Source organism: Pinus tabuliformis, chromosome 8 (assembly GCF_031772625.1).
Source record: "Pinus tabuliformis cultivar Carrire ecotype Pingquan chromosome 8, CPIR1, whole genome shotgun sequence".
NCBI lineage: Eukaryota > Viridiplantae > Streptophyta > Pinopsida > Pinales > Pinaceae > Pinus > Pinus tabuliformis.
This window is the reverse complement of record NC_142294.1, coordinates 1181710648-1181718260: the sequence shown is the minus strand read 5'-3', so window position 1 is coordinate 1181718260 and position 7613 is coordinate 1181710648.

The following is a 7613-nucleotide window of genomic DNA, read 5'->3' as shown; positions in this document are numbered from 1 at the left end:
AAAGGAGGTTTCCCCCTCGAAGAGGCTGGATTCTAAGGCGTTGATCTATCTTTTCTATCTTTTCTTGAGCCAGTTTCATAACACACTCTGTTTGGTTATAGTAAATAAAATAAATATTTACATTAATGGGGATATTACATCTCCCCCCATAAAATGGAACATCATTCCGATGTTCTCTTCCTACAAATAGACCCAGGATGTTTTCTCTCATGACCTATCCATCTTCCTAGGTGGCCTCTTCTGGCTGACAGCACTACCATTGCACTTTAACCTGCGTGATAACTCGCTTTTGCAGCGTTACTTCTCTCCGAACTAGTATAACCACATGTTTGACTAAGAACTCACCTTCAAGTTTGAACTGAACATAGCAACAAAAAGTGTTAAGTCATTAACTAGTTATTTAACACATTTGTAAAAAATATCTATATATATGCCTTACTTGTATATCTAGCCATTGGATTATGTGTTTAACGTCATACACATACTTCTTAAGTAGAGAAACATGAAATACATTGTGTACACGAATATGGCTAGGTAAGGAAAGTTGATAAGCCACCGGTCTGATTTGAGCTAGGATTTGAAACGGTTCACAATTTCGGGTTGCTAGTTTAGCACACCTAGCCCATTGTAAGGTGCTTTTCTTAGCTCGCACTCGAATGTAGAGATGATATCCTACTTGGAATTCTTGGAAACTCCTCTTTCGATTGGAAAAGTTCTTTTGTCGATCCTGAGTAACCTTTAAATTAATCCGTACCTTTTTCACCATTTCCTCCATTTCTTCCAACATGTCTAGCCCTAATAACAGCTTGTCCTCTGGTCCACTCCAACTTAAAGGTGTCCTGCACTTACATCCATATAAAACCTCAAATGGACTCATATGAAGGGATGCATGGTACCCATTGTTATATCGAAACTCTACCAAGTGTAAATAATCTTCCCATTTTGTGGGCTGCTGCATTACATATGTTTGTAGCATGTCTTCAACAACTTGATTCCCTCTTTCACTATGCCCATCCGTTTGTGGATGGTAAGATGTACTGAAGTGCGGTTGTGTGCCAAATACTTCAAAGAGGGCTTTCCAAAAGGCTAATGTAAATTTTATATCTCGGTCAGAAATAATCATCTTAGGGATTCGTGCAATTTAAAAATGTTTTGCATAAAAATATTAGCAATTTGGACTGCTCTATAAGTTGATTGAATAGGTATGAAATGAGTAGATTTTCTCAGTTTGTCCACCACCACCATGATGGAGTCATCTTTCTTCCTCGATTTAGGCAGCCTGGTAATAAAGTCAATAGATATGGTTTCCCATTTCCATTCTGGAATAGGTAGAGGGTGAAGTAACCCTACTGGATGTTGGTGCTCAACTTTCACTTGTTGGCATTCCAAGCATTTGGTTAAACATTTTTCCACTTCTTTCTTCATACCAGGGCAGAAAAATTCCTTCCGCAAGGTATAAATCATTTTTTGATACCTGGGATGGCTTGCATAAGGGATATTATGGTAATCGTCGAGAATGATATTTTTAAGATGTTGATGGTTAGGCACATATATCCTTTTCCTAAAAATCAACAAATTTTCTGCATTTGTTTCATAACCCAATTCTTGATCATGGCTGTTAGGAATTTTTGCTTGTTGCCATAAATGTTTATATGTTGAACCCTGCATGGATGATTCTTGAATCTTCTCAAAAAAGTTAGTTCGCGATTCACTAAAATAAATTTCATATAAAAAATTTACCTTCAAGCTTAAAGCATCTGCCACCCAGTTTTCATTTCCTTTTAAATGCTTAATTTCAAAATCGAATTCACTCAGGAAATTTGTCTAACAAGCTTGCCTAGCATTTAAATTTGCTTGTTTGAAATAATTAATCAGACTATGGTGGTCAATCATCAACAAAAATTTCTTACCTAATAGGTAATGCCACCACATTTTTAAGGCATAAATGACTGTAGCTATCTCCAAGTCGTATGCTGAGTACTTTTGTTCATACTCCTTAAGCTTCCTAGATTCGTAGGCAACCACTCTACCCTCTTGCATTAATATGCCACCCATTCCTTGCTTAATGGCATCTATACAAACCACATATTCTTTGTTGGGATCAATAATACTCAGAATAGGTTCTTTGGTAAGAAGTTCCTTGAGCTGATCAAAGCTCCTTTGACAATCGGGGGTCCATTTGAAAGATTTTCTTTTCTTTTGTAGAGAGGTGATATGATATGATACATGGGAGAAACCCTCCACAAATCTCCAATGGTAACTTGCTAAGCCCATAAATGATCTTATGTCGACAATATCCTTTTGTATTGGCCATTCCATAATGGCTCTTATCTTTTCAAGATATACAACAATTCCGTCTTTGGTGATGACATGTCCCAAGTATTGGATTTGCTCCTTAAGGAAATCACATTTATTGTACTTTGCATACAGTTGGTGTTCTCGTAGGACTTGCAGAACAATACAGAGATGTGCCTTATGTTCTTCCACATTCCGAGAATAGATTAGTATGTCATCAATAAAGATTGATACAAATTTATCTAAGAACTGATGAAATATGTTGTTCATGACACACAAGAAAGTTGTTGGGGCATTAGTTAGTCCAAATGGTAATACCATGAACTCATAATGTCCATAACATGTCCTAAAAGCAGTTTCTACAATATCTCCCTCTTTTATTTTGATCTGATGATACCTAGAGCGGAGATCAATCTTTGAGAATACGGTTGCACCTTTCACCTGGTCAAAGAGCTCATCTATCTGGGGAAGGGGGTATTTTTTTTTAATGGTCAGCTTGTTTAGCTGGCAGTAATCCATGTACATTTGCAAGGTTCCATCCTTATTTTTTACAAATAAGACTGGAGATCCCCAAGGCGACACACTGGGATGGATATACTTCTTATCAAGCAACTCTTTCAGTTGCATATTTAATTATATTAGCTCGGGTATACTCATTCTGTACGATGCCTAGGAAACTGGAGCAACTCCTGAATTCAGCTGAATACTAAAATCAATGTCTCCTTTAGTGGGTAGGCCCGATATTTCTTTAGGAAACACATCTAGAAAAATTTTGTATCACATGTATGTTCTCTAGTGATATAGACTTATCTTTAGAGTCAGCATACCCTACTTGTATAGCACAAACTTCACAACCTTTTATGATGCATTTGGCTAATTGAGAGGTTATTATTGGCCTTAATTGCAGAGGTTTCTAAACACCTTGAATTTCTTGTCTCTCTCCTACTTCATCTTGGTAGCTAATAGGATTTTTTCACAATTTATTAAGGGATTTTCTAGCCAGTCCATACCTATCAGAATATCCTATGACCCTAGGGGTAACACATTTAAATCAATTATGCTAGGTTGACCATCTAATTTCAAGGGGAATTGTTTACTTTAGACAAAACTCTTATTTTTTCCCCTATGGTTAGATGAATTAACCGTGGGTTTTTAAATTTAACAACTTGTAATTTACATCATTCCACTACCTTGGGACTAATGTAGCTTAATGTAGCCCTGAGATTTATTAAAATAGAGCAGGTCTGGTCAAAAGTAGTACCTTCAAATTCAACCATAGTTGGCTAAAACTCCACCTGATGATCTTCAAGAGCTGTGTTGATCTTAGGGATGCATCTTGCTACTTCTCTCACAGTGGATGCCTTCTGAATTTGTGAGATCTGGTCGTCTCCCCTGCATTAAGGGTAGTTTTTGACATAATATGGGCCTCCTCATCCCCAACACTGTACAGGTGGTCTATTAATTAATTATGTTTCATTTATGATGATTTTTTCATTTGTCCTAGATTCACCCAGTACCTTAAATCTGGGCTTATTCACATTCTGATTACCTTGACCTTTATATACTCCCTTGTTGTTGCTGCTCTTATTTCCCTTATGGCTGGGAATGAATTTATTTCCCCTCTTGTATGCCTACCTTTTACTCATATCTCCCTTCGGTTTATTTTCCTAATAACAACTTCGTGCTTTCCAAATGACTTCATCCATGGTTTTTGGATTGTCAAATTCCAGTTGTCTTTCATGAACAACGGAAGACTACTGACAAACCATTGTACCTTAGCTTTTTCTTCATTAATATAAGGAACGTATCGTAATAATGATGTAAAGTTTGTTAAAAATTCATCCATGGTCATTTGGCCTAGGTGGAGGTCATGGAACTCTTTTGCTTTTTCATCATAAAACCTCTTGGTCAAATATTTCTCTTTAAAGAATTTCTAGAATTTCTCCCAAGTTATGTTTTTTTCATTGATCCCATGGACTGTTTTTACTTCCTCCCACCATAGTGTAGCTTTTCCTCGAAGCTGGAAAATGGCCAGACGAGCCTTCAAATTGTAGTCATACTCATATAGCTAGAAATACTTGTTCATATTAATTAACCATGCTTCCGCAGACTCTTCTTGCTTCCCATCAAATAGAGGAGCCTTGATTTTACGAAACTCCCCTTGGAGTTCAATCTTTTGTTTCTTCTACGTCTTTTGATCAAACACGTTTCCTTATTATTCCTCTTGGTTTTCTTCTCCTCCTTCTGTTTCCATATTTTTGATTCATAACTCTTGTCCCATAGTCATGTGGTCGTGCTCCAGAATGGGGGCTAGTGGCCGATGATTCTATCTATTCGACAAGCCTTTTAGGATCTTTTATTGTTCCTAGATCAATCTTTCGTTGTCTGCCCAGAGTCAGGCCATCTCACCTTTTAGTTCTTGGATAGTTGTGTAGACGTCTGCATTGGTATTTTGTGTATCATTGCAAGCTGCAACCAAACCTCATGATTGCCTCCTTGAAATGATGTTGGCCTTGTTCCCAATATGGATCCATGTGGTAGATTTCTAGGTTGCCTCATGCTGACTATTCGTTGTCTCCTATGTGCACAACAAAATTTTGTTATTCTTTATTCTAGAGGCCTCAGTTTTGGAACCTGAGCGCTCTGATACCATATGTAACACATCCAGCTATCAAAATTAATTAATTAATTATATATAAATATATATATATATATATATATATATATATATATATATATATATATATATATATATATCTATATATACTTAAACCACCCCATAATTACATTTATATGTTAGACGAGGCATAATCAATTATTAACTATCATGTATGACTTATATACAGCCTTGCTAAATGCCATTACCAAGTTTATTAAAATACAATGGTTTGGACTTTAGATGATATGTATTATTTGTATGATGATGATTGTGATGGATTTGGTTGTACACGGCATTAACCTTAAAATATTTACATCACTGTGTATCAAACAAGCAGTTACGGTGCTGGCCTATAAACTAATTGTTTATAGGCCATATGTTATGAAACTAGCTCAAGAAAAGATAGAAAACATATATCAATGCCTTAGAATTTAGCCTCTTCGAGGGGGCAACCTCCTTTACATTACATAAATGGACAATTCTTGGATGATATAAATGAAAAAACCTCCTTTCTATATATAGGAGTCTAAGGAGTCACAATATAACCCAGCCGACCTAACAATAATAATATAAAGCCACAAAAATAACAATAGAGGGATTCTATGGGGCACAGTGATAACAATATGGGGGCAATAGGGACACAACAATATTAATAAGGGGTATAACTACAATAGTAATGGGGTAATCACTAGTATTATAGGGACCCAACATGCCCCTCTCCTTCACAAAAGTGTTGTCCTCAACGCTTGAGTAGTTATGGATACTTCTGTATAAAATTCTCATCCTCCCTTGTGGAATCTTCAGTAGATAAGTTCTTCCACTTGATAAGATACTCTGAAATTGATCGATTTCGTAGCTGCTGAGTTCTTGTTTGTGTGACTGCTTCCGATTCCAATATAATTTTTCCTTCCTCGTCAAATTCTGGCAATATTGTTTGAACTTGGAGCTTGTCGCCTATAACCTTCTTTAAACATGAAACATGGAAAACTGGATGCAATCGAGAAGCTGTAAGAAGCTCCAATTTGTATGCCATAGTACCAATCTTTTGCAACACCTTGTACATACCATAATACTTTGGTGATAATTTATTATCCCTCTTAGCTTATTTGAGGGACATTTGCTTATATGGTTGTAGCTGTAGGAATACCCAATCACCTACATCAAAAATTCTTTCACTACGATGTTGATCTTCCTGTTGTTTCATTCTATTCTGTGCCAACACGAGGTTATCCTTTAAGAGTTGGAGGACTTGTTGTTGATGTTCGATGTGATGTTGTACTGCTTGAACCTTAGAATTTTCTCTTAAATATGATGTGATGGATGGTGGTTGATACCCATAAAGTGCCATAAATGGGGTCATTTTTGTTGTTGTATGGAAGGAAGTGTTATACCACCATTCAACCAGAGACAACCATTTGACCCATTGTGTTTGTTTATCAGATACAAAGCAACAAATATATCCTTCCAAACATTTGTTTACTATCTCAGTTTTCCCATCAAATTGAGGATGATAAGATGATCTATGAGCTAACTGAGTACCAAGACAAGAAAATAATTATGTCCAAGAATTTCCAGTGAAAATGGGATCTTTGTCACTTACAATAATCTTTGTGTTTCCATGTAGCTTTTTAATTGTTTCCATAAATGCAGTAGAAACTATATTGGCCTTAAATGGATGTGATAATGCACAAAAGTGTGCATACTTGGTAAGTCTGTCAACTACCACCATGATGACACTCTTTCCCTCAGACTTGGGTAAACCTGTGATAAAATCCATTGAAACCTCCTCTCAATGTTGGCTTGGAATGGATAAAGGTTGTAATAGACCCAGTGTCTTAACTGTTTCAACTTTATTTTGTTGGAAAACCAAACATTCCACCACAAAATTTTGAATATCTGATTTAAGGCCATCCCAAAAAAATTCCTTCTTAACCCTGTGGTAAGTTTTTAAATATCCTAAGTTCCCTCCTAAGGGAGAAGTGTGCAATTCCATAAGAATCATTTGTTTTAGCTGGGAATTCTTACAGAGGTATAAGCGATCTTTGTACCATAAAAAATCATTTTTCTAGCTAAATGTATCAGACATACTGGAATCTTGTTGTAACTTTCGAATAAGTGCCCACACTTCTTCGTCATTCTTCCATTCCTCCCTTGCTTCATTTATCCAATCTGGTTGGATAATAGAATGGAGCACAACAATGCTTCCACATCCTCATCCTTTCTTGAGAGTGCATCTGCCGCCACATTTTGCTTCCCTTTTTTGTTGATGATTTCAAAGTCATAACCCAACATCTTTGTAACCCACTTTTGTTGCTCTTCAAAGGATAATCTTTGTTCTAAAAAGTAATTAAAGCTATCATGATCCGTTTTTACCTTGAAGTGTCTTCCCATTAGGTAGGGTCGCCATTTCTTAAGTGCATGCAGTATTTCCAACATTTCCTTCTCATAAATATCTTTGCTTAAAAACTTTCCCTTGATTGGACGACTTTCAAAAGCAATGGGTCTTTCATCTTGCATTAGAAAATAACCAATTCCATTTCTGGAAGCATCACATTCCATAATAAAGGTTTTTGTGAAGTCTGGTGTAGCTAAGAACGGTGCTTGGCACATTGCCTCTTTAAGATGTTCAAAGGCCTTTGTTGCTTCTTGAGTCCATGAA